This window comes from Canis lupus, chromosome 18 (assembly GCF_003254725.2).
Source record: "Canis lupus dingo isolate Sandy chromosome 18, ASM325472v2, whole genome shotgun sequence".
NCBI lineage: Eukaryota > Metazoa > Chordata > Mammalia > Carnivora > Canidae > Canis > Canis lupus.
Genome location: NC_064260.1, coordinates 33,457,652 through 33,485,590, shown reverse-complemented (window position 1 = coordinate 33,485,590; position 27,939 = coordinate 33,457,652). Strand labels below are relative to the sequence as shown.

Genomic DNA, 27,939 nt, shown 5'->3' with positions numbered 1-27,939 from the left:
TAAACGGAGAGAAATCCTTGGCTTTGTCACGGAGCGCAGATCCGCTGTGGGCCACAGAGGACGTGCCTGGGTGGTTTTAAAGATGTGAAAATATTCCTGGGGCCACCTATCCACAACAGTACGTAAGTCCAGAAGGGAGAAGAAATGGAACAAGGAGTGGGGGACTGAGTCCCTACCCTTCCACGTCCTTCCGTAGAGGTTGGTAAGTTTTTTACTGTAAAAGGTCAGACAGTTAAATATTTTATGCTTTGGGGGCCATCTGGTCTGTGTCACAACTACCCAACTTTGCCATTATATCGTGAAAGCAGCCAGAGACAATATGTAAACAAATGGGCACGGCTGAGTTCCAATGAAACTTTCTTTTTTCAGACACTGAAATCTGAACTTCATAGAAATTCTATGTACCATTAAACATTATTTATCTTTTATTGTCTTTCGACCATTTTAAAAGTAAACACCATTCTCAGGAGGCAGGATTTGTCCCATGGCCCCGGACCCCTGATCCTCACACCACCAGGTACCAGAGGTTGTTCGTTCACCAACAGCACGCCCCTGCTGTCGTATTACCCTATGTTTCGAGATAACTTTATATACTTTTAGAGCATATTTTCACAGGATCATGTAACCCTGTCCTCTTATCCACCCTGTTGGTAGGCACACTGGACATTACCCTCATTTTACAAATGAGAAAACAGAGGACTCTAGTAAGTCAAATCTCCAGTTAGCCAGTGGTAACACCAGACAGAAACGTATGTCTTCTGACTCCCTGTCTGGCACCCCAGCTAAGACTCCACACATCACCCAGGTGTACTCCGAGCCAGCTACTCCCCCACACATGTACATTTGCGTCCACAACTCCCTGAGTCAGCACGTGTCATCCTCTCGGTCACTTCTCTAGGCATTCCGTCACAACTGGGGTGTGGGTGCAGAGCGGAGCCTTCTCCTCCAGAATCCTCACTTCCTAACTGGGGCGGCCAGGTGGGATGTGGACCTCGGCGGAGGATGCCCTCAGAACAGCTCCCACTGCTCCTACACACAATAAGGAACAGAGTCTCAGGACCAGCCAGGGTCTTGGCTCCACATAGCTCCCGGTGCTTCTCATGGGCCACACTGTTCAAGACAGTGTTCCTTCTTCATCTGTGTCAGGAGTTGACACCGAGATGCTTACGGGGTCAGGCACGCAAGGTGAATGAGTCAAATTTGGGGGACGGAGGCCCACGGCAAATCGGAGAACATTTGCTCCATCATGGGGGGGCAGATGCCACTCAGCTTTAGCCAACTGTTGTCAGATCAGGAAACCTCTGAATTTTAAACGATAGCATATGATTTATTTTTTTTTTAAGGGTACTAAGTCAAAGATACCCATGGGCTTCTGTGTGCAGCCTCCGTCCTGAAGCCTGTCTCTAAACTTCAGGCAGGGGATACCATCGTGTGGTACATAAGGTTGACTCTCTTTCCCCAAAACACTCATAACTGGCAGCCAAAGGTGTGGGTGGGTGGGTTGGTTTTTGGAGAGGAGACAAGGAGAAACAAGCAGCCACATGACCCTGAATACAGCAGTACAAGGGAAAAAAAAAAGGGCTCGGTATTTGGAAGTAGATGAACACTGAATTATTCAAGGCAGCTTCAGCCCAGGGCAGAAATAGAAAATAAGTCCTTGCCATGTCCCTATTTAGACTAAATTGAACTTGACGGTATCCCGTCACAAGACACCTTTGACGGAAATGAAGATGATAATCACTGATGCCATCCAGCATGGTGATTGATAATGTTCCCTCTTCCAAATCGCAACAGCGTCCTTGAATCCCAGCAAGGTGCTTGGCTTGGGTCCAACATTTAGACTCTGGATCCAGAGGAAGGGGCTCAAGGCTCAGTGGGTACCCCGCCCCCAGTTTACACTCTGTAAATACTTGTAACTTGCCTTTTGCACCATGACCCATTACGTGCTCTCTGATGGTAGAACCACATTGTGGTCATTCTTGAAGCCCTGGCCTCCTCTGTGCCAAACCTCAGCAGAGGCTTTGACTGGCTAACGCAATGCTGTGTATAGCGCCCAGTGGGGGCCCAATGTTTGCTGAGCCAGCACATGGAAATCAACACTCATGGAACATTCATGCCCTGGGTGCTTTATTCCACTTGATATTTGTAATAAAACAAGGAGGTACTGTTATTGTTCCCATTGTACAGATAAAATAACAAATTAAAAAAAAAAAAAAACCCAAAACCAAAAACCAGCACTAGGAGTTTAAGTGACTCTTAGAGCTAGAAAACCTGAGGAGAAGTCAAGCTGGGATTGGAACCCAGGTCTGATCCCCCAAAGTCCACTCTTTCACTGGGATGTGAGAAACACCTGCAATGCAGCCCCAAGGACATCCCTCCAAGGCCTGGTAAGCTCATGTGGCCAGAACACCCTTCATGGCAGGAAGGGAACTGCTGGGAGGAGCAGTGGGAGAGGAAAAAAGATGATGGCAGCTGCCTGGATGGACTCCTCGTCGGGTCTGCCACAGACCTTACAATGTCCGGGGTTGTTCCAAGGAGTTACCCATCACCCAGGGAGATCGACAGTGGAGCCTGACAAGAGTTCCCACATCACACGCCTTCTAAAATCCTCCTACTTCCAAAGGTGCATCCTGCACTCATGCTCTAGAGTCAGGAAGGCCCCATGGCCTCACGACTTCCCAGTGACTATGTCACTGTTCAAGCTCGCCGGGCCTCAGTTTCTCCATCTGTAGGTGAAGGTATTAAAGCACCCACACCTCCATGGGTTGCTGGGAGGATGAAATAAAATAATGTCTGTAAAGTGCTTAGCACAGTGGTTGACATACAATTAGGATGCAATACAACGTTGGCAGTAGTTTGTTGGAACCTTTAATTTTGAAATAGTTATAGATTCACAGGCAGCAACAAAAATTGTACAGAAAGGTCCTTCACCCAATTCCCCTGGATGGTTACATCTTACATGAACTACAGAACCATAGCAAAACTAAGAAATGGACATTGGAATGATGTGTATGTATAGGTCTATGCCATTTTATCATTTTTTATGGTTTGTTTTTATGATTAAAACCATTTTATAGGGATCCCTGGGTGGTGCAGTGGTTTGGCACCTGCCTTTGGCCCAGGGCACGATCCTGGAGACCCGGGATCGAATCCCACGTCGGGCTCCTGGTGCATGGAGCCTGCTTCTCCCTCTGCCTATGTCTCTGCCTCTCTCTCTCTCTCTCTCTGTGTGACTATCATAAATTTAAAAAAAAAAACATTTTATAATTTATAACTACCATGAGAGGCGGTACACAGCTGTGGTCAAGTGTGCTCATTCCAGGCTGTCTGGGTTCTAGAACTGGGTTTGGCCATAACTGGCTGTATGACCTTTAGCAGGTTACTTAACTGCTCTGTGCCCTAGTCCCCTAGCAACAATAATAGAACTTCTCTGGCAGGATTATTAGGATTAAATAACTTAATATGTGTTAGGTGCTTAAATAGTGCCAGGTAGGCACTTAAGAAAACACTCTATGAATTTTAGCTACTATTATGTTCATGATTCTTACTATTTCTGGGACCCAGGACGAGAGGGGGGTGGAAATAATTTTGGCCTCGTTGGGGAGCTCAGACCTTTCTTCTCCCTTTGGTTGCTGGTCAGGATGCTTTACAGAAGTGAGCCAAGGAAATACCGGGCGTCTGCTCTTGTTGCTGTTTTGTTTTGGAATAAACCTTGGTTGCTCTCTGGAGAAAACTCAGGCAGTGTAGGCCTGAACCTGCTCTGGGAAGGCCTGGGGTCTCTGTTGTGGAACCTTGACGGACTCTAGGCTCACTGTTTTGGAAAGTAAGCTGGCAGGGAGCGTGGGAGGGTGAGAGCTGGCTGGCTCTACTGGCCTTTCTACCTCCCAAAGGCCAGTGCTTGACCCCGGCTCGCAGTATCCCAGAATGCCCAAGCTTTCTCTGAGAGACTCCTCCATCCATGTGACTGGTGGCCCCACAGATGGGCTTCCTGGGGGGAGCAACCTTAGCAGACCTCAGAGGTGGGGGATGTAAAAGAAACCCATCCTGACAATGGGCCCGTGGGAGGAGAGCTGATGGTGGCCACGCGGTCTGGCTGCAAGGTCCGAGTTCCTAAGAACCTGCATGCCCTTGTGCACTCGTATTGGAGCAACGAGGAAGGAAATCAGACACATGCAGCTGCGTGGAGGGGGTCACCCCAGACAGGCTCTCGTCACCCCAGAGGGATGACAACCATCATGCCAACAACTACCATTTACTAAGCACTCACTTTGTGCTAGGCACACAGATGAGGTACATCGCCCCAACATACAGTAAAAGAAGAGAAGGTAGGGGAGGCTGAGAGCAGCTAAGCCACAGAGTCAGGATTTAAACCCAGGCTCAAGAACTCGCCCGTTGGGGGATCCTTGGGTGGCTCAGCAGTTTGGCGCCTGCCTTTGGCCCAGGGCCTGATCCTGGAGTCCCAGGATCGAGTCCTGCATCAGGCTTCTGGCATGGAGCCTGCTTCTCCCTCCTCCTGTGTCTCTGCCTCTCTCTATATATCATGAATAAATAAATAAATAAATAAAAAAAACTCGCATGTTGAAGCTGTGAGCCACAGGGCTGCACTCGCCACCCCACAGCCACAGTTCCTCGAGGCTGGCTCTCATTCTGCCTTTCACTAGTGCTATGATGCATGCTTGGCTCGGGTCTGGTTACAGCCCTTTTTTTTTTAAAAGATTTTATTTATTTATTCATGAGAGACAGACACAGAGAGAGGCTGAGACACAGGCAGAAGGAGAAGCAGGCTCCATGCAGGGGGGTCCCATGTGGGACTCGATCCCGGAACCCCGGGATCACGCCCTGGGCCCAAGGCAGACGCTCCACTACTGAGCCCCCCAGGCGTCCCCATGGTTACAGCCCTTCTAGGATGATCTTATGCATCCCTGCATTAGGTAGTGGGTTGGAATGGTTTGTATATATTAACAAACAAAACCCAGCACACGTCAGCTGGATAACATTTTAAAAAGAAAAGACAAGACAAGGTTTTTTTTTTTTTTTCTTTTTTGGCCAAGCAGGTCTCACTGCCTTTCATATGGGAGATAAAGGGTCAGACCCGTGGATTTGCAGAACCGCACGCCAGTCCTGGGATCCTAGCAGACACGGGGTCAGCCCGCCCTGGCTCGGCCTGGCACAAACGCTGAGTAGAGGTGCCTTGCAACCCCACGATGCGTCCGGGCCCTGGAAACCTCTCCTGCCCTCCCACTTCCAGCCTGCTCTCGGCCTCAGCGGAGGCTGCCGGTCATTCCCGACTAGGTGGGGGGGGGGGGGGGGGGGCGGTGACGGCGGGCGGTGGGGAGAACCAGACCAGCGGCCTTGACCAGCCCGGGGGCATCACCTGCCCGGGTGGTGACAGGCGCCTGCGCTCTGGATCTCTCACTCTACTCCCCGGGCCTGGAGCACCTGCCAACTACACCAACCACGGGGCCGCATACACACGGACGCCCTCCCCTCCGACCCCGATCCAGACCCCGACAGGGAAATGAGAGCCCATCATTCGGCATCTACTTAGCTTGGATGCACGCCGGCATTCCCTCCTCCGGTCCCGCGTGGGGACAGGGCCGGGGCCCCGGGCACCGCTCTGCGGGGGGGGAGTCAGAGGTACGGGCAGGGTCCCCCTCGGCCTCTTGGAGTTAGGGCCGTACAGCACGTCCCCAGGACAGCTGGTGGACGCCCCACCTGCCCCCGCGAGGAGGGTTCCGTCCTGCCCGCCTCGGAACCGGCGTGCTAGACGTTCTCCAGAGCCACCCCGTGGAGGGGACACAGGGGGCGACGACTCGCCACGAGCCTCCCCTGAACATCAGGCGTCATTTTCCTCCCATTCTGCCCTGGGAGGGGCTGGCACAGCACCGGGACCTTTCACTTCCCATCTCGCAATAGCCTGGGAGGACCCTGGGCCCGGTGCAGCTCCAAGGCCACACGGCCCCCCCATCCGTGGGCGTCAGCTCTGGGTCTCCTTTCTGTATCATCTCTCAGCTGCTGCTACTGAGCTGGTACGGCCAGTTTTCCCCGGCCTGCTGGGTCAAGTTGAGGATAGTTAATTATGACAGCGGGCGAAGGAATAATCATACATCCCGCCGCCCTTTCATGTCGAGAACACCACCACCGAGCCGCACGCACTGCTCTATCGGGTCGGCCGTGGTCGTCTTCACAGGTGAGCGGAGCGACGGCCAGAGGAGGGACCATCCTGCTAGAGGCGTCACGGGGGGCACCGCTGGCCGGCGGAGACAGGAGACACCCAAGCACTCCAAGCAAGGTCGCTGTCACGCACTGGGACAGAGAGATCTCTGCGAGTTCAACTCAGCCACTTGTTGAGCTTACAGAAAAGAGAAACGGCCTCTGGGCATTTACCAACGTGGGAGGGCTCAGAAATACCAGCTCAGGAGTCAAAGTCTTCAGGATCACACCAAAGGCCCTCCAACGGGAAGAATGACATGTCCAAGTAGGAAAAAGAAATTTGACATTAAAGAGAGACCTGTCAAAAATCCCAACTCGGTGTGACTAATAATTCCCCAGACCGCACTGCTGAAGGGTCCTGACCAATTTAGAAGTTTTAAAAAGCATTTAGAATAGACCTTCCTGCTCCCCCAAACTTAATCAGTTATTCTTGGCTGCAAATAAAACCAATGCTGATACTTACTTAAAGCTATATTTCATAATCCAGTTACTATTCTTAAGGGAAAATATTAATACATAAAATCCTTCTTGGCTATATATACCCTGTGGAAAAAATATAGGGCAACAGGATTGTTAACACACGTGTACACGCACGCGCGCGCACGCGCACACACACACACACACACCCTGGCCCAAGCCTGCCATTTCATCTGCTCTATTGGCATGCACATCTGGATTATATAAATTTCGAGTATGGTTTTCAATATTAGTACCGCTTAGGGTTACAATACTTGACAAATCTCAAATGCCAGGATGTCAAATCAAATTAGCTTGACCAGCCACAGGAGCAAAGGGGTGAGTGGGATGTACAGTTGGAGGGCTGTAATAATAAATAAAAGCTTGCAGGGGACTCATTGTTTCTTGCTTAGCTGGCACAGAGGTTTCAGAAGTGACCTAATGAACTCTCCAATCCAGGAGAACGGTGACCTGCAGATCCACGTCTCCCTTCCTTATGAGGACAGTCTAAGGAAGTGAGCAATGAGGCTGGTGGGGGTCTGGTAACTCATCCCGATTTCCACGGTGCAGCATCAGGAGGACGCTCACATTTTCAAGTGATTCTTGTCAAGGCAATTCCATTGCAAGGCAGTTTTGTGGATTAGTGCTATCCCCAGAGACACAAAATATATGAAAGATATTTTTCGGGATAAATCTATCATTGTCGATCTTTCATAATGCTTTGAGCTAATACTACGCAAGCTAGCTGTTAACAACTAGATCGGGGGCTGGCCCAGGAGATGCCCAATTGGCTGAGAATGTGAGTTTAAAGGCTCAAAGGGCACTACTTGAATGCACAACCCCAGTTAATCCAGGGTCTCAGGAAGAACATATTTGAAATTTCAAGTTTTACCTTTACTCCTCGAGTGCAAGTCTTGCCCCCAGTGGAGGCATCTTCAGGTGGGTCACATGACAGTAGGCTGGTGAGACATTGCATATTTTACAATCAAACCAAAAAGTGACTGGCCACAAAAAAATTACCCAATATATATATATTTATTTTTTGGCCAAGTACTTAAAAATACTTGAATTAAAATCCTGCCATTTTCTAAATGTCTTATTAAAAAATTATGGATTATCTCTTCTTAATGTTTACATATCACTTGTTATAAACTCTTTTAAGATAGTTAGATTTCTTCAGTGTTTCTTTGCCTAGCCCCTAGCAATGCTAATAGATGTTACATGAAAAAAAAAAGAAAAAAAGAAAAGGGTTCACGGTGAATTACATTTGGGCACTACTGATTAAACAATGTTAAGTTTGTTCCCGGATTGCAGAACTTCTCAAGAGCCTTGAATGCACAGACGTGTATTATAAAATGCCAAGAAGGAAAGACAGTGTAACACATTTTCCAAACATATTTGGTCATGGAAACTTTTCCTATGGGTAAGGACATGATCAGTGTTCTGAGATTCACTTTGGGGATTAGGTGATACTGGAGTCCTCTACTTCATAATCACCACCTCACACCCCCAGAGAAGGAAACTAAGGCTGTCCAATGTGCTGGCTTCCACAATGAGGGAATGGCTGAGTGTCACCAGCTCCTGTGAGCACACAGTGGACAGAAACACAGAAACACGGTCTCCCTCTGGCTTCCCACAGTGCCTTGTAGGGTCTGAGCCTTGTTGGTAACACAGCTTTCCTGCCTGCCAGGTCTTCCATATGTCTAACACTCTGGTGGGAGTAGACGCTGCACAGGTGCATTTGTGAGCATGAAATCAGTGCACACACAAAGCTCTGTGTTTGGCCTTTCCAAGTTGGAGACTCCATTCCAACTTGGCAACATTTAGGAGATATGCTCCAAGTCAGGCTACTACCACAAACAGGCTGGGGAGATGCCCAATCATCGTGGCCACTGAGGACATGCAGTGGACTCCAAAGGCTGCCATGAACCTTTTGGGTGGCCTAATGCTTGAGAATGCCTTGTGAAAGACGCAGAAATGCAGCTCTACAGGAAAGATGCATGTGTGCACAGAGGTCCTGCTTTCCTCCTAGTGTTCTGACAGTCACGGGGGGAAATGAAACAGAAAGTGGAAATCATCCTCTTACTTCAAAAATGAAACCTCAAAAAATGCACAAGCCACCTACTTGATGCAGTAGAGTGAGGGCGAATGAGGCACAGTTTCACTCCTCAGCATGGGCATCATCGTTTCCTGAAAACTCACACTGCCATGTGCTGTGCACGTGTTCTACAATTTCGTCTTCACTGCCTGAGCCCTGTAACCAGTCTACTACTGACCCCATTTTATAGATAAGGCAATGAGGCCAGAGCAGTCAAAGGTCCAGAGATGGAGGCAGAGTGAGGATTTGAACCCAGGTGCACCTCGTATCATAGCCTGAGCTTCCCCCACCTATCCACCCAACAAACATTCAGGAGTCCTTACTTTGGGCTACCTATTGTGGGGCTAAACGGATCAGAGGGGGATTTTGCTCTCAAGGAGAAATAAGATGTCAAGAAGAAAAGGCCTGAGGTGTGGGGATGCAAACCCCAGAAGGCACTAGCAAGCATTCATAGAGAAAATGCCTTCTATAACCCAGTCACTATTCTAAATGCTTTTTATAAATAAACCCATTTGATCCTCTCAAGGATCCTAGACAGCAGGTACTATTATCCCCATTGTACAGATGAGAACACTGAGTTGAGAAATGGTCAGAACCTTGCCCCAGGTTACACAAGCAGAAAGGATTAAGGGGGGCAGGACCCTGGTACATGCAGGCTTGATCACTATCCTAGACATCATGGCAAAGGAAGGTAAGTCTGGAGCTAAGATGGTGAGTTAGGCCGGGCTAAGTTCCCAGGCTGTGTCTCCAGCTCTTGCCTGCTGGGCTGGTTGGGCTCCAGCATATAGGTCAGAGAGGAGAGCCTCACACAGTTCTTGCTGTGCCTGCGTGGAGTGCCCTCTGCGGAAGCCTTCCGTCACCCAGCCCCTTCCTAGCCCCAACAGCTGCCCCGGGGTTCCTCTCTTCTTCCCATTTTCGTTTTAGGAAGGCACAGCTCTACAATCTGTTGGCAGTGATTGTTTTCACAGCCCAGGTCTGGGAGGCACCATAGCTGTCCCAAGCCTTCGACCTCAGATCCCCTATTACCAACCTAATATGCATGTCTAGTGGGATCTGCCTACAGATAAAGATGGTCCTTCAACCCTTACAGAGTAGACTAGGCTAAGCCCTCCAGACTAATAGACAATTTAAGCACCTCCCATTCAGCCAGATACTAAGGGGGCTGCTTTACATGTCGTCACTTCTAATCCCTACAACCACCCTGTTTTACAAAGAAGTTAAGTAACCGTAACCTGCCCAAGGATGACCCAGTAGTGGTAGCAGCAGAATGCTAAGCGAAGAGCTGGCGAACTCAAAATCCCTGGGTGTCTTACCCTACATCCTGCTTTTCCTGAGACATGCATAGAACTAAAGAGAATATAATGAAGACAATGGAAGATGCCCTGATTGTGATACAGATAAAGCAAAGAGGAGAGGTTGTTGTAAGCCAGGAGGAGGCTGTGTTTGGAGGGGCCATGGCTGCCTTACATGGGAGAGCCTAGAACATAAATGTGACGAACAGCTAACAGCCCTGCAGGAATGAGAACCTCTGCCCCAACCACGGTCTCAGCAGGAGCACTGACACCCAGCAGAGTCCTTCCTGGACCTGGAGTGTGCACCCCAAATTGCATGCAGGCAAAGGCATCCCTTCCGTGCATATCAAGAGTTCTTCACTATCTGCCAAGTATACAGCAGGAGTTCTCTAAGACCTTCTCACTGAAACTGTCGATCCTGGTTCCACCCAGGCTGGCTGTCCTTTGGTGTGGAGGTCACTCTACTCTGCAAGCTGGGCTCTCAGCTCTGCACTGGCTTGAAACCACCTCACGTTCCCCTTTTAGCACAGCTGCCCACACCCAAGCCGTGGATCTGCTCTGACTTCTACTAAAGTCCAGGGTGTGGCCCCATAGGTACATAGAGTGTCAGGCTTCCCACCCACTTAAAAGAGCCTCTGTACCTCCCCTGAGCTCTATTGTTGAGGTGATCTTGCAACTATCACCAACCCTGGGCCAACCATACTTGGAAATCCTAGCACCGACCTTTGTGGCCACCGGCCAGGCAGGCCACTGAGTTCTGGAGGCCAAATAATTTGTTTTCTTCAGAAAACCCAGATGATTCCTAAGAGCCATATGTCGCAATGAAGCTGTACTCCCTAGTTCCAGCATATTGACAGCTAATTCTCTTGAAGTCCATATTAATGGATACAGGCTACATTCCATCCCAGGAAGGATAGACGTCTCAAAGTCTATCTTCCAGCTCTTGGAACTTTGGGCCTCTCATTCAAATCTTATGTTTTTTGTATGTATTCAAAAAGTTATCCTAAAGTAGTCATTTAGACCATGTGCAAATATTTTGCTACAGATGAAGTTCATGCCAGTGTTGATAAAACAGAGAAAGAGACTGTAAATCCAAATACCCAGTCACAGGTGATGAATTACAAAAATCCATTATGCAGAGAATCCCATAGAACAAAATACTCTGCAAGATATTAAATATGTAGAAGACCTATGCTTATTGACTTAGAATGATATTTATAATGTATTGAAATGAATAGATTATGAAATAGTATGCAAGTGATGTCACAATTTTGTTAAAAAAAAAATCTCTATGTGTGCATTAACATCTTGAAGACACTCTCCAAGTGGTGAAATTATAGATGACTTTATGGATCATCAAAAAGCAGCACATTATTTTTTAAAGTTTGTTTACACTGAACATGTTAGTTGTACAAAAAATTATAAAAAGTTTTCTTCTGATTGAAGAAGCAATATGCATCCATTTGGCAGGTGTAAAAATATATATTGAAAAGAAAACAAAACCTCATAAATCTAAGCTTCAAAGTTTCAAATCAACCAAAGGCAAATAGCAGTAATTTAGGACACAGATCAAGATAGAAAATTGTCAGTAAATGCCAGCCAGCCTGGAGGGTATCATCACAAGGTGGCTCCAGATGACACTATATTTTGTAGGTGGTCGTTTAACACCAAAACATTTCCCCGGGAATGAGGAGAAACTGCCAGGAAGCTTAGTCCCAGGGGTCAAGACTCATATTTGGTTCTTTACTGTCAGTAAAGATGCTTCAAATTGGTTTTCTTGTTTCCTAATAATGTCTCCTCTGAAGCTAGAAGGGAGAATGGACTCTTTGCCAGCCAGTTCATGGGAGTCAGTTGCTGGGTTCTTTTACTTCCTGGCAAATCTAGAGGGATCCCTACCCGGGTTTATACTGTCCTGGTACAGAGCATCTGGAACTGCACCAAATACGTGCTCCCCAAGATCTTGTCAAAATGCGTACTTGGATTCAGCAGGTCTGGGGTCGGGCCAGACACTCTGCCTTTCTAACCTGCATTCCCAGGTGATGCTGAGGCTGGTCCAGGGCTCACAGTTTGAGAAGCAAAGCCCAGTCCGTGATTCTTAGATGCGGGGGCTTGGCTCAGCCCAAATCCCATCACCCAGGAGGGCAGAAATGGCTTGGCTTTTGGAAAACTCTCACCTCCTCAGGTCGCCGTAGTGACCAACGAGCAAGTGATCTAGATGGAACTCTGAAGGACACTGATGACTTAATGTTCCTATCAAAAGGAGCCAGTTCCCACAGCCACCAGAGGAGTGCCCCAATGCTGGGCTGCCCTCCAGAAATGCTGTGTAGCCAGAAGCACCCATGGCCGCCTGAACTAGGTGGGCAGTGCCAGAGGTTCCATTCACGAGTGGGACACTCACGACAGCAAAAGCAACCAACCCTAGACAGTAATTCTGATTGGCTGCCTCTGATACTAGAAGGAAGGTAGGAGGCCACACTTAGGGGGGATTGGAGAAGGATGAACAGGAAGCAGGGGATGGACGACTGTTAAAGGGAAGGGCTGGGGGTGCAGAGGACATAAAAATGGTAAGAGACGGACCCAAGGACCCGGCTGCGGCCCCAAACGTGTCCCCGGAGCCCCGAACAATGGCAGCAGGCGCTGTGCTCACCACCTCCCCCCCACCCCCCACTGGATACTGTCTAGACCTGGACGGGCCTTAATGAGGCTGGGTGGTGAGGCGACTCCATTCTTCATCCCTGACACCCAGACGGGCCGTCCCCAGCCCAGGAGCCCGGCCAGTCAATCAGCCCCCAGCTCTGCTGCGTGTAAGCACCTTCCCTCCTCCATCGGCAAGGGAGGCAGGTGCTGGAGATCTGGTCACGGTCAGTTGGACAATCTGATAAAGCCTTCCTGGGGTCGCGGTGGCCCGAACAGAGCGGCATAATTAGACCAGGCGGAGGGGCTGTCAGGCAGCCCGGGCGGAAATAACAGGCCTCTGCCAATCAAGGGGAAACCCAACCGAGGTGGCGGGTGGGGAGGGGGCCGGTGGCCGTTGGAGTGGATGGTGGGGGAGGGGAGGCTTCCCCGAGGCTGGCTGGGGACGCTGGCGACTCTGGCCGGGCTGCACAGCTCATTATGCGAGCCCCAGAGCGAGGCGGGGGCTATCGATCACTATCGGGGGGCTCCGGGGACTCGTCATTATGCAGCAGGACCTGGCGTGTGCTCCGCTCTGGCGGTAACCGGAGGAACATGGCAATGCATCCTTGCCAGCGGGAAAACAGGTTGGCCTCCCCACCGCCCCCTCTTTTTTAATTATCTTGTAGCTCCTGTGGCCAGGAAGGGGCAGAGAGGGCCAGTGACCATGAAAGGACCACGGTAGTTTGTAGTTTGCAAAGCCATCCTATAACCGTCATCTCGGGAAGGTCAAAGGTGGGCCCGTGCTTGCGGGAGCCTAGCTGGGAAGGCCGGGGCGTGCAGCCCCACCTTTGGTCCCATTACACTCACACCCCCACACACGTGCACAAACTGCTGGGTTTGGTCAGGGAGTCGTGCCTTTCCAAGAGCTGGGCAGGGCTCACCAGGCCCTCTCCCAGCCCAAGGGCATAGCACTTGGCCAGCCTGTGTCATTGCTTTTCAGAAACAGGGAGGCGACCGCCCTCCTATTCCTTTCATTCCACTGTTTTCTGTTTCATTAAGCCAAAAGTTGCTCCCCTGAAGCTTGCATCTGGGAACCCGACGAGCAGTCTGTCCACGGTCCGGGGTGCATCTTGGAGCAGAAGGTTGACTGTGGGCATATCCTCCAAATAAGTGCAACTCTGTGACCCAACGGTACTGAAAATTTCTTAGGGAAAAATCGAAAGAAGTTTACACCACACACCGAGAGGAGGAAACTTCACCTGGCCTCCCTCCAGTCTTCTCTCCCAGAGCCCGCTGAAGTCCCCACTCCCCGTTCTGGTCCTCAGGATCCACCACCACATTCCTGTCGTTTCTTCCCCTGCCCATACTCCCAGCAAAACAAAAGCCACTTAACTATTCTTCTCAACAAGTCCCCAGGAGGCTGAGAAATATATTCACGGGCATGATGCTGCGTGAAAACGGCCAGTCTCAAAATGTTACGTATTACACGATTGCATGTACATGAAGCTCTCAAAAGAACCATCATGTTGCAGAACAGAACAGTCGTTGTCGGGGTTGGGTAGGGGGAGAGGGTGACCATAAAGCAGAGCAAATACGGAGCTTTTGGAAGTGATGGATCTGTTCTGCATCTTGACTGTGGTGATGGTTACAAATGAACACATGCATTAAAACTCAGAGAACTGTACACATGCTCCAAAGCCAATTTTACCATATGATGACAATTAAAAAAACAAAAAAGTACCAGTAGAACTGATCCCATCCTGGGATGGGGGTGGAGAAATTCTGTAATCATGAACGATGGACTGATCCTAGTCGCCAAATAGAGCCACTTGTTTAAAATCCTTCCAGTGACAGCCTTTACACAACACACACACAGCCTCTCCGCCTGACGCTGGGGCCTCTACCTGCATTACTCAGCTTCGGGGACCCCATTCATCATAGCTGATGTGCACAGTAACCCAGAGATCTACCCAATGGAATGCCCTCCCCACCCCCACCCATGGTTGCCTCCTGCAATCAGAGGAACATTCCAGGCCTTTCTTGTGACCTCTCTCTGTACCCCCACCTCCAACACTAGCTGCCTTTTCTTTCTTCAGAAACGCCAAGCTCCTCCCCATCCCTAGGCCTCTGCACTACCTGTAATGTTCCTCCCTTCACCTTGCACGGCTGGCCAGTGCCTTCAGCTCACCGGGGTCCCAGCTCCAATGTCTCCTCCCTGGAGGGACCTTTCCTGAGCCTTTGGCATGCAACACAGTGTTTCTGTGGCTTTTTTTGTTTGTTTGTTTTTTCTGGTTCTAGAACATTTCACTATTATCTGTCCTCCCAACAAAGAGGGAAGTATGTATATTTGGCAGTCAGAGGACTATCTTGCTCACTGTCATATCCACATCATCTAGGACATGCCCAAACATGCCCAACACAGTGACTAGACCAAGAAGAAGACAGAGCTTGAACAAAACAGCAAAACGATTACGGGGGGGAGGGGAACGACAGTGAAATCACAAAAATATGAATTCCTTTGTACCCTTTTCCAAATTTTTAGAAACCCAAATATTTCATTTCCCCCAACATTTGCTTATTGAAAACATTTTCAAACATATAGCAAAGTTGAAGACATTTTATGGTGAACTCTGCTATAGCCACCCCTAGCCTAGAGTCGTCACTTACACTTTGCTATACTTGCATTATCACAGACCTGTCCATTGGTCTGTCCTTCTCCCCATCCTTTAACCCACCTGGCTTTGTCTCCGCTCATTTCTAGCCCAGCATCTAAAAAGACTCCACTGCATCAACAAAGGAGACCAACTAGGGATGAGGACACTCTTCAGAGCTCTCCCAAGTACAAGCATAATCCTATTTTTCCAGGAGCTGTGTCCCCTGGACGCCAGTACTCCTTGGACGTTTCCTGAGCACTCACACTGAGGTCTGGAACAATCAAGCAGGACAAGGCACTAGGTGTGCTCTTTCCCCACTGCCTCATTAGTCTCCTCAGGCCTGTTTTCAGCCCCGGGGGGCAGGGAGGGGGGCAGGCGGGAGGAGGCGGTTAGGGACTCAAGAGTCCCCAGGGGGATGACAATGAAGGATGACCCTGGGCCCCACTTCCAAGGCCACTGCCCTAGAAGCCGGCTTCTGTGTTGCTGCAGAAATCACTCCCCGGGTGCGCGAGGAAGGCTGTGGCCGAGTATACTCGGAAGTGCTTTACTTTATCGCCCTGACACAAAGCACAGCTTTCCTCTGGGCCCTCCTGCATCTGGTGAGAACATCAGCAGTGACCTTCACGGTCCCTCCGCGGTGATCCATCACATGCCCCCACCCCTATCCCTGCCTTCAAATGGAAACCCAGCAACTTGGACGTGTTCATGGAGGTCACGTCGGCTGAGGGAGGATCTGCTTTTCTAATTCTGACATCGGCACTGCCTGGAAAACTGGCTCTGCTGGTGAAGAAAATGGGTCGGTGGCGTAAATCTAGGATCAGTCAAGTTCTGATGAGGATGGAAAGAGCTAACCAAACACAACTTTGTAATTCCTAGGCTCAGGAGGACCTGCTTGTCACTTTGGTAAGGACATCCTCAGCATCCCTAAACAGCTTCACCGTTCTCTCTTGGTTGATGTTTAGAATCTTAGGAAAGGTAACAGATCTCTGCCCCCCCCGCCCCATCCCAGGAAGAATAAAGTGCATGTCAACACAACACTCTGCAAGTACTTTTAGGGGTTTGCCGGGGTACCCCCTCCAGGCCCCTACGTTCTAGCAGCCGTGGTTCACGCTAATGCAGGCTCACTGTGTGCTGGGCTCTGTGTCAGGCACTTTATTTACATTGTCTTATTCAATCTCACGGCAACCCCTTCCTCACTGTCCTCATCCTATTTGCAAAGGCAGAACATGATGTTCACGGGCAGCAGAGCTGGAGTCTACCCAGGTCCTGACTTCAGGACCACCACAAAGCTCGTGGCATTTTTGAGATCCCTCCAACCAACCATGCTCAGGTCATAACTTGAAGCTACCCTGACCCCAACTCTTCCTTCCCATGCAAATGACTTATTAAAGTCAACTGATGAGCCAACTTCTCCCGGCAGGCCAGCCAGAATGGGCCCTGGGCACGAGCCAGGAGCAGAAGGTTCTGGACCCTGAGCAGGAGAGAGGGCTAGCTGTAGGTATCTAAAACCTAAGAGATGGTGAATCAACCCCCAAGGCAAAGAATATCCCATAAAGAACCAGTTCCATAGCAGATGTCAAATTGTACCCAGGGGCCCAATTCAGGCCAGATGTGTGTTGCTTGGCCCACACAGCTTTGCCTTTTTTTTTTTTTTTAAGTTTAAATTTGAATAGCTTTTGGTCAGGGCCTGCAGCTGACTATCGTCCTCACTATTCCCCATTGTCCTACCTCTAACACCTTCATTAACAAAATGAACAAAGATGAATGGCCTAGCCCCTGAAAACATTTGAGTGGGACTCCTAAATCACAGCAAACCAGTTGTATTGGCTCTTACAATGGGATTTTGATACTGGCCCCCAAATGCTCCTCCTACTGCTTTGGATTTTACAAGCCCCAAGGCCCCCACCCGAGACTTTCTCAGAATGCCAATTTCCATATTTGCTCACAAGCTAACACTTCTCTAAGCATGCAGTTAAGAGTCAGCAAACAAGTAGATGAATGTTAGCTCACTCCATTTTTCTCCGAAGGTCAGAAAAAAAGAATGAATTAATAAAAGCACTAGGGTATTACAAAGTTATTACTAAAAAATTTACAGAAACAAAAATAGAATTTAAAAAATGATTCCAAATGGATATATTACAACCGTGGTTAAAAATACCTGGTCTAAAAATAACAAAACCAAACTAACCTACTCTTCTGCTTTAGCTTGTGTTATTCTCTTGGCACTAAGAGTTAAAATATTTATGTAAGTTAATAGCTTTTTACAAAAATATGGCAATAGAGAAAAGCTGTTTTCTACAAAGAAAGCACATATATGATCCCACTTGTGTTTTAAAGATGTGTGCTACATATATAAAAACAGGATGGATGCACAATGAGACACTACCTCTTACCTGTTAGGGTGGCTACTATCCCCAAATCAGACTATAACAATTGTTGGCAAGGATGGAAGAAACTGAAAGCTTTGTGCGCTGTTGGTAGGACTGTAAAATGGTACAACCACTATGGAAAACAGTATGGAGGTTTAGTATTCTATTTTTATTTTTATTTTTTAAAATATTTTATTTATTTATTCATGAGAGATCCAGAGAGAAAGAGGCAGAGACACAGGCAGAGGGAGAAGCAGGCTCCATGCAGGGAGCCCGACGTGGGACTCGATCCCGGGACTCCAGGATCATGCCCTGGGCCAAAGGCAAGCGCTAAACCGCTGAGCCACCCAGGCTGCCCCGAGGTTTAGTATTTTAACATTAAATTTTAAAAATATTAACATAGAACTACCACGTGATCCAGCAATATCTTACTTCTGGGTATATATATCCAAAAGAATCAAAAGTAGGTCTGGAAGAGATTATCTGCATATCTGTGTTCACAGCAACACTGTTCACTATAGTCAAGAGATCAGAGCTACCCAAATGTCCATCAATGGACAGACAAAATATGGTATATACATATCATGGAATATTATTTGGCCTTTAAGGAGGAAGGAGAGCTGACACATGCTACAACATGGGTGAATCCTGAGGACATTGTGTTGTGTGAACTAAACCGGTCACAAAGAGGCAAACCCTTTATGATCCCACATATATGAGGTAGCTAAAGTAGTCTAATTCATAAAAAAGAGTAGAATGGTCACCAGGGGTTGGGAGGAGGGGGAACAGGGCTGCTGTTTAATGGGTACTAGGTTTCAGATTTGCAAGATGAAAAAGTTCTGGAGATCTGTTTCACAACAATGTGAATATATTTTATATATACTAAACTGTACCCTAAATGTGGTCCCAGGATCGAGCCCCGCCTCAGGCTCCCTGCTCTGTGGGGAGTCTATGTCTCCCTCTCCCTCTCCCTCTACCCCCCCACCCACTGCTCATGTTTTCTTGCTTGCTCACTATCTTTCTCAAATAAATAAAATCTTTAAAAAAGATTAAAATCTTAAACAGTGTGGGGACCTTAGTGATTCTAATCTTTATTTTGTTTCTATCTCAAACAATGTTCCTAAATGCTCTATTTTTTATATTCAGACAAGGCCATGCAAATTCTTCATGTTTGTATAGTACTGTAATGTGCTTATGCATATCTCCTTGTCTTGAGTTTTCACATTTCTAAAATCAGAACAGGGTTCACAATCTACATATACTCAAAATACAGACCTCCTGATACTCTCAAAAAGTCATTTCTAAATCATTATGGAAGAAAAATAGCACTCATGCAAAAGAAATATTACTCTTTGTGTAATGCCAGGAAATTTAATGATATCTGGATTAACATTTTTAAAAAGTAATAGTAGCGTGTACAATGCGTTAGAAAACAATTAAGCCCCATCAAACTCAATGATGTGGACAGTATTACTCAGAACAGGACCAAATTTTTAAAGATGGATTTAGAGAGAAATATTGAGTAAAATGTAATATATTTACAGCCCACATGTTTAGGTGTGGACAAAATCATGAAACGATTACAGCATACAAACAACTAACTGGATGAGGGCAGGTATCTTTTTTTGCAGAGTGGGACTGGGTTTGGGTTCGGTTTCATTTGAGACCAATAATCCACACTTTCAAGATGCCAGCAGGAGTGAAGGGTTACACTGTGGCCAGGGAGCAGAGGAGACAGGACTTCTCTTGGCGAGGTTCTATCTAATTCCGCCCTGATTCAGCAGTGCACACCAACCCAAGGAGCCCCCGGAAAACCAATTTCTAGACTTTAAAAGTGTGGTTCTTCTCTGTAATAGATGGAAGTAGTTGAGGAAAGCAGATATTTTAAGCAGCTCATTAGCCACATATGGCAGATATGAAAATCATCTATACATCATCAAAGACAGGTGGCCCTCAGAAAAGCTTCAGAGGGGAAGGGAAAAAAAAAAAAGTGGAACAAAAGAAAAGTGTGTGCCAGAGAGGACAGAATAATTGCGACTTGAACACAGACGGATAAGTGTCTCCGGGAATTCCACATCCAGGACTAATAGCTAAAATTACCAGCCTAAACTATTTCCCATGTTCATTCTCTGAAGTGCTATAAATGGAAACAGTTATAAATTTTTTTCCCAATAAAGTGTTCATATTCTTCTTTCTAAGACACAAGAGACTAATGTTCATTGAAGACCAACTGAGGAAAAAATAGAATTTTATAGCCACCGTGCAAACCCTGAAAACCTTCATCTGCTGAGTGGAAAAGGGAGCAAGTGGTTCCCAGGTTCCTCAGGCTCCCTGCACATCCGAGAGACCAGAGCCTGTCCTTATGTGTGCATATCAATGAGCTTCGGCTCTAAGTCAATGCCACCGTGATCCCCAAGGAAACTGGCTAAGTGTTCCTAACAGCCTGCTAAACTTTGGGAATTCAGAGGACAATAGTATCTTTTTCTAATTGGATCAGAATCTGCTTTGATGTCTTCATCCCAAGTGGACCAAGCTTCTGCTTCCCAGCCAGCCCCTGGCGCTGGGGTGAGGGGTCTGTAATCAACATTCCCAGCCTGGAGGGAGCAGGGCTGGAGACCCCTTTGTCAACCGAACACATGGGCTGCAAAACTGGCAGTCTGACTCTGGAAGATCACAGGCTGGGACAGACGTGGCTGCGGCTCTCCGGGGGTGCGACACGGGGCCGAAAACTGTTCCTCTGACGGATTGTGATTAGATTTTTTTTTTTTTTTGAAGATTTTTTTATGAGAGACACCGAGAGAAGGGGGCAGAGACACAGGAGGAGGGAAAAGCAGGCTCCATCCATGCAGGGAGCTTGACCTGGGAGTCCATCCTGGGTCTCCAGGATCACGCCCTGGGCTGAAGGCAGCACTAAACCGCTGAAGCACCTGGGATGCCCTAGATTTATCTTTAAATTGTTTTTAATGTTGTTATTTAACATGAATGGGCTTTCAGTTGGGCAAAAATGGTCTGAAAAGAAATATCCCTTCTTGGAGCTAAGTTAGAATTTGGGTTTTTTAAAAAGTTTCTTCCAATGGCTCACATCAATAAAACTAAGCTACCATTAAATGACTTGTGGTAGGAACCTGAGCTCAGCAGATTTACACATCTAAAACACAGGCCATATAGATGGATAGGCTGCTTCCCAAACCCAGGCTATCCATTTTGTAGATCAAATGAACTGGGGCAGATGGCAGGCAAATCTAAATAGGCCTTAAATCAAACAGATATTTCATTCTGCTTGAATGCCTGGTCTAAAGTCCACTGGATCAGCACCAGCACTGCATTCCTTTTGTTCATCCAATAACCCCACTCCCTCCCCAGTAATGAAGGAAAAGCTGCAGTATTCCACAAAGGGGCTAGGGATGATTGAGCAAAGAGTCGCTTGGAAACTTGGGAAAGAGCTGCAAGAAGCTACATGCCTGATGGCACAAGACGATCCTTACCACTTTGCAAACTGGTAACTGTCAGCGTTAATCTGAAACCAGCCAGTGGTCTTGAGGATCCTTTTAGTCATGGTGAAGACGGCCAGGCCAGGGCTACTGGTTGCCAGTCTTCTCAGAAACCAGCCAGTCATTTTGCGTTTGCCCCACTGGAATATGGGATACTCGACGGGACGCCTCCTACACTCACAAGGGCCCAGACACAAACCGACACAAGTCCTGTCTTGAGGGTCTTACCTTCCAATGGGTAGAAAGGGGACCGTGGACAATAAGCAAATATATGTAGCAGAGAGAGGTTGTCGATACGAAGAAAAATCAAGCAAGACAAGGGAATGGCGAGGGATGGGGAGTGGAGCTCCCTGTCCCTTGCCATTCAGGAGGTGGCCTGAAGCAGACCCGCAGCAAGTGAGAGCACCTGTGACAGGCCACCTGGGGGAAGGTAACAGCAGGTGCATAGCCCTGAGGGGTGGTAATAGAGGAGTCACCTGGGGATGCAGGGGCCAGATCACAGAGGGCACAGAGGCCACTGAAGGCGCTTGGATTTTAAGTGTGACGAGAGGCCTTTGGCCAGGGAGTGGCAAGGTAAGCTCTGGTTTCCAGGGGACAGGCTAGGAGGATGCTGATGTCATGGAGGGGAGAGGAGACAGAAGCCTAGATTATAGCAACAGTGCAGGGACAGGATTCTTTGAAGGCAGAACCAGCAGGCTGGCTGATGGATCAGATGTGGGACAGGAGAAAGAAGAACCGAGGATAACTGCCAAGTTTTTGGCAGAGTGACTAAAATGTGCCACTCGTGGACAGAGGGAGCCCTAGGCAAGAAGTGAGTCTGGGGAGGTGAAGTCAGGACCTCAGTTCCAGACTGCGACATCTGATGGGAGAGAGGAGGCAGTGGGAGAAGAGCCGGGGGTCGAGGGAGGCAGCCCCGGCTGGAGGCACAAGGTGAGTTTCAGAACCAAATGAGATCACCCAGGGAGTCAGCAGAGATGAGAGGCCCCAAGGCTGAGCACTGGAGAGCTCTCTAGCCCTCCAGGGAAGGAGGGAGAAGAACCCAGCAAAGGGACTGTGAAGAAGAAAGAGTCGGGGTGCTCTAGACACCTGTTCCAAGAACTGGGAGTGACCTGCTGTGCCCAGTGTTATGCGTGCACAGGGGAAGACACAGATGGGGGTGAGCACGGGGCAAACATGGTAAAATGTGAACCCTGGGGATCTGGCTCTTTGCAACTTTCTTTACATGTGAAAGATGTTCAAAGTAAAAGTCAAAAGGAAAATGATGCTTCTGAGAGATCCAGTCAGATGAGGCACATAGAACGGGAGCTGCTGATACCCCCACAAGGACAACTCCGGCGGGGTGGAGATGAAACCCTGATGGTCAGTGGGCCCAATAGGAGGAGGACAGGGGAGAAAATGACTATATTAGGTAGACACAACGTTTTCAGAGGGTCTTACTCTAGACTGAACGCAGAAATGGGAAGGCGCCATGAGCATGAGGTCAAGGCAAAAAAAAAAAAAATTTAGGAGAGTATTTATGTAAGACAGTGTCTTTGCTGATGAGAACGATCCAGCAGAGATGGCTCTTTCACATGCTAGAGCGTGTGGGATGCTCATACAGAAGCGGAGGGTTGGCCACACACAGGTGGAGAAACAGGTCATCTACCGGAGGTGTAGGAGTGTGTGGCTACAGATGCAGAGGTCACTGGATGTGGCAAAGGCAACAGAAGGAGATTCTCTTCTGATGGTTGGTATTTTCTCAGTGATGTATAAAGGAAAGTCAGCAACTGAACAGAGACAGGGAAAATGTTTAAGGTTTCAGAAAGGAGAGGAGGTGTGGGGAAAATAAAGTTAGTGAATGGACTGCCAACCAAAGCAGAAAGCTCAGTTGAGGAATGTGGCCATAAATCTAAAGTGAATCTAATCAGGATGATTGTGTGCATGTTCTTTTCCAGCCACATTCAGCTGCTTGGGTGCCAGCAGGCAGAGGGCAGAGGTGGGGGGCGGGGGGTTTAACCAAGGTTAAGATTTTCCAGAAAGTAGTGAGATGGAGCAAAAGACAAGGCAGTGATTACAGTGATGGGTCCTGAAATCTAACGCGGGTAGGGAGGGAAGGAAAGAATGAAGGGTGTTCCTGGACAGTGGGATCAATGGATTGGAGGTCCCACAGGAACAGAGGAACCACTTGAGTGTCAGGACAGAAGAATTAAGCCAAAAAGACAGGAGATGGTTGTGGGAGAGAGAGAGAAGAGAAGAGATGAGATGACTTTAGAGATGATGCAGTTAGTGGTCATGACAGGGCCCAGGTAGGAGCGTAGGAGCAAGAGCAGGTGGCTAAAGTCAGCAAAGGACAAGACCATTGGGAGTGTGAAGGTCCAGGAGCGTGTTGTTCTCTTGCGTGCTGATGCTGCCCAGAACGGGGTGGGGGTGGCAGTGGCGAGAAAGGCAGTGAGGCAGGGGGCCCCCATCTTCAAGGAGGGGTGGGGATCTGAAGATGTGCAGATTCATGAAATAAGGAACAGTCGTGGGTGGCATAATCTGAAATGCCCAAGGCTTCGAAGGAGCTGGGAGTTTGTTTTCTTTTTAAGGGGAAAATCGGGGAGTGGGGTGGGGAGGTCTGGAAACGACAATAAGGAGCGAGGGAGAGTCCTGACCTATGTCCAGGCCCTGTGTACACAGAGTGTGGGAGAAATAAACAGCCACTCCCCGGGAAGACTGTAGGTCAGTGATGTCCTCCAACCCACGGGGAGGTTTCAATTACAAAAACATGGCAAAGGAAAGGTTTTGTTTCTGTTTCTGTTTTTTTTTTTTTTTTTTTTAAACAAGCCTGGACTTCTGGACAACCCTGACATGCTCAAAGATGTAGAAAGATTTACCACCATTCATGAGTCTGTATATACAAATAAAAGCCTAACGTACATAATGACTAAAAGCCTAACATTAGGACAATTTAGCCATCTATATATGGCTTACCATGAAAGGAAACCCGTTTAATAAAAGGATTTCCCTTAGGAAGATAGTTTAGTCTTGGCACTTTACCTACCTATCCATTTTATATCCCCACTTGCTAGTCTCATGCCTGGCACACGGTAGATGCTCTGTGTGAATTCAGGAACGGATTTGCTTTTCCTGAAAAGTCCCTTGCCTCTCTGAAGCCTTTGTACCTTGGGCCGGTTCCTTCTCCAGTCTTTTCAACTACGTATTTTTTTAAGTGGTTAACTCGAAGAACGTCAGCCAAATTCTGGTTAACTTTTTCTAATGTGCTTTGGAGTAGAATATCTTAAAATGAAAACATAACCATATGTTCAGGCAGAGTGTATACAGACAATCTGTCCAACTTTGGTCATCTCACTCAGACTGAGAGAGGCTAAGTGACTTGCCCAAGATCACAGGAGGTGTGTTAAGAACCAGATCCAGAACCCAGGACTCCTGGCTACCAACCACTCCCAATATACACCACGTAACCTACATCGACATCTCACTGCAATATTACTAACTGGACTCAGTCACTTATGGCATACCCTTGGCATAAAACTCAGGTCTTGATTTCTACCTTTAAAACCCTGAAGGTTATAGAAAGAAACTTGGGTTGGGGTGGAAGAGGTGGATCTCATTTGTTTTTTTTTTTTTAAACCAATTACTTTCAAAAGCCATTTTACTTTTTGGTCTTCCCGCAGAAACCCATGCTTGGCTTGGATACACCAAAGCAAAAGAGTTTCAGTGTTTCCTACATAACTGGGCCTGCATAAATGTTTACATTAATGAAGATCCCTTTTCTAATTTTATTCTTGGTGCTTCTCACCTTCTTTCACATTCTGGCCCTTGACCTGTTTGAGTGATTGAAGATGCAGCTTAAGGTTTCATAGGAGATTTTCAGGGACGTCTGCATTAATCCTCCGTTCCATGCAATGTAGAAAACATTAAGTAAAATTGTCTGAAGTTAAAATATGTACTTAATTCCCACTACGGGGGATGGATCTTTTTAGCAGATGTTTTTCTGGAATGGCTGGTGATTGTAAAATAGGAAGAACTAAAAGAATCAAAGTCAAAGTAGGTAAGGAGGATGGACCGGGCAGGGGCTTGGACTGGGAGGCAGGAATGGCATATCAATTAAGTTTCCAGACTATTGCTTATGAAAAATAAGCTGTCTTCAGATCGTTTCTAGGACATGGCTATACACGGTGGTCATGGACCAATGAAAATGAATCCAAATTGATGTAAAAAGAAAAAAAATAATAATCATTTAAGCAGGACGTTCCTGTGATGTTTAAGCCAGGAGCTCCAAGGGTATCGGGTTCCCTCGTTTGGAAGGATTGCGTGTTTGGGACGTTGTGATAGCGTAGTCCTCATGGAAAACAATGAAGGCGGTTGTTTGCAGAGCCTGAGGAGGCTGCGGCTCTGCAGATCTCGCTCCATCGGGGACCAGCCAGCTCACCACCCCCTGATGGGACAACGTAGGCCAGCACACCAACCCTGCCTGAAGCCTGACTGGGGCTGGGCCTTTTCATTTGCAACTGGCTTTTCTTTTCCCAGGCTCAAACTGGCATCGATGACACTCTGGGCCCTCGTGCTAAGGGTATCTGGCGTTTGTCTGAGGCTCCCGTTCTGCATGGTTCCTACCCTGCTAGCGAGAGAGGAGCGGGAGATACGGGAGGCAGCAGAGGTTGCTGAGGCTGGAAGCCCGAGTCTGAGTCCACCACTGACCGGCTCTGAGAGTCTCTCTGCGCTCCAGTTCCACCTTTGTGAGACAGCAGTACTATAACTACCGGCTTCATAAAACCACTGGGAACACTAAATGAGAATAAAACAGGTGGCACAGCACCTGGCACACAGTATTCTCTGCCTCCCATGCATGCGACGGAGGGTGAAATCAGGGCATGAGAGTACCTTGGCGGTAGGAAAGGGGCTTCCTTTATGGCTCTTAAAAATATATTGTTCTCTTTGAGAGGAGCGATTCCACAGCCCACTGAAGCCAACTGCCATGCTAGCTCAGCATGAACACCCCTACATTAAGAATCCTGTCACACTCCTGTCTCACGAGTTGCGGAAACCCGAATCAGACTGCATTCAGCTTTGGGTGGTGGGAGACATAGTGAAGGCCTTTCAATTTCCAAAGCCATGATCAGAATGAAATGTTCTCGGATCAGGCATTTCACATTCTAGAATTCAATTACAAAACCCTACCATTTAGCTTGTTAGGCTGACTGCTCCACCCCAGGAAGAGTGACAAAAGACAATCTTTACAGCCAGCCTCCAAGTTCCAATGCTATAAATCACCGGTTATCGGATGGAGTGGAACTCATTAATATAAACGAGAAGCCTGAAAGGCACCCATTAGCATGCTATTAATTTGTTTGACGATCTCCGGCATGGCAAGAGCTAAAATCGTTAGGCTGGGCAATACTGCGTCTCGTGCAGAAGAATAATCTGGTCCCATTAATTTTTGTCTTGGGCTTGCCAAATGTAATTGGGCATAATCAGAGCTCATACATCCCCTCATAGCTCTTTCATCCTTTGGCTTAAAGGAAGAAAACTGGGGGTGTGGGATGAGCTCAAACTCCTGGTACTCAGTAAACATAACCAGTGAGAAGAGGTTTTAAGTTGCAACAGTCCCTGTAAGGACTCTCAACATTTCTACCCTTTTGTTTTTCTTCTTTTTGCTCTTTGTTTGTTTGTTTCTCATGAAAAGAATGTGAATCATAAACTCTTTCCCAGTTGGGTTAACTTCCCTCCATCCCTCCCTCCCAGTTATTATGAGTGGGGGAGGGGAGGATCCATTCCACCCCAGCAGGTAGATGGGGCCGTCTTGGATCTTTGCCGTTAACAAGGAGGCATGACAGAAGGAGAGGAGATGAAGCAGCTCTATCTACAATTCATCTCTATCTACAACTCTGTGGTCTCCTGTCTTTCTGCCCAATTATAGGGCATTTCTGCGGCTGGTTAGTTTCCCAGCTTTCCTAAGGTTATTACAGAAAAGCAGCTCACAGCCTTGAAGGCTTCCATCACTGTCTTGGCTCACTGGGTCACTGTGGTCACAAAGGGTATCAGGGAAGAGGGAGCTACTCACACGCTCCTAAACACATCCCTTTCCTGTGGTTGTTGCTGCTCAGAGGACACCCACCCACCCTGACCAAGCCAACAAATGAGTTGAAGACAAAAATTACATTTTCAGAGTTTTCCGGACAATGGGGCTGCACAAAAGGGCCTGTGGACACGAAATACATCTTCTGATGATCATCCTGACTACACTGTTTTTTAAAAAAAAAAAAAAAATTAAGTCAACGAATGTGCACTCTTCCTGTCTGTCAAAAAGAGGGCATAAACAATGAGTAAGTAGTGGTACAGTCACATCCACTAGCAAAGCATGCAGGGCTCGCCTCAATGCTGAAAGGGAGAGAGGAGGGAAACGCTGGTGAGCTTTGCGATCCTGTTGAAACCCAATTGCTTTAGCATCACCCTCCATCTGCGACCCAGAGAAGAATCCACCTCAGAGCACTCAGAACTCCTCAGCTTCTCCTCACTGCGGGATATGTAACATTAGAAAACATCTCAACATCATACACGTCCAGAGTACAAAATTTGGCAGATATTAGAAAGAATAAAGAAATCAAAAATCCTGTGTGTTTCCAACTCCCCGAGATAATCACTAGCAACACTCCGGTACATTTCCACACACAGCTGACACATGTTTTTACAGAGCCGGACCACGGCAGATAGAGTTTCCTATCCTGCCCTCCTGCCCACCACGACTGGATATTTGCTAAGCATTTC

General features: G+C 47.8%; 1 protein-coding gene and 2 long non-coding RNA genes across 5 annotated transcripts in view; 1 reads left to right on the top strand and 2 right to left on the bottom strand.

The window, feature by feature from the left end:
• Positions 1-27,939, bottom strand: part of ABTB2 (ankyrin repeat and BTB domain containing 2) — a 167,334-nt gene that overhangs the window by 92,243 nt on the left and 47,152 nt on the right. The window lies entirely within an intron of this gene.
• On the bottom strand, positions 5,370-12,279 carry LOC112663455 (uncharacterized). The gene is made up of 3 exons (XR_003139232.3): positions 12,084-12,279; positions 7,562-7,628; positions 5,370-7,315 (listed from the first exon to the last, which is right to left on the bottom strand). It is a non-coding gene; the product is annotated as an uncharacterized LOC112663455 (long non-coding RNA).
• Positions 12,383-16,357, top strand: LOC112663452 (uncharacterized). Its single transcript, XR_003139227.3, has 3 exons — positions 12,383-12,521; positions 15,541-15,630; positions 16,206-16,357. It is a non-coding gene; the product is annotated as an uncharacterized LOC112663452 (long non-coding RNA).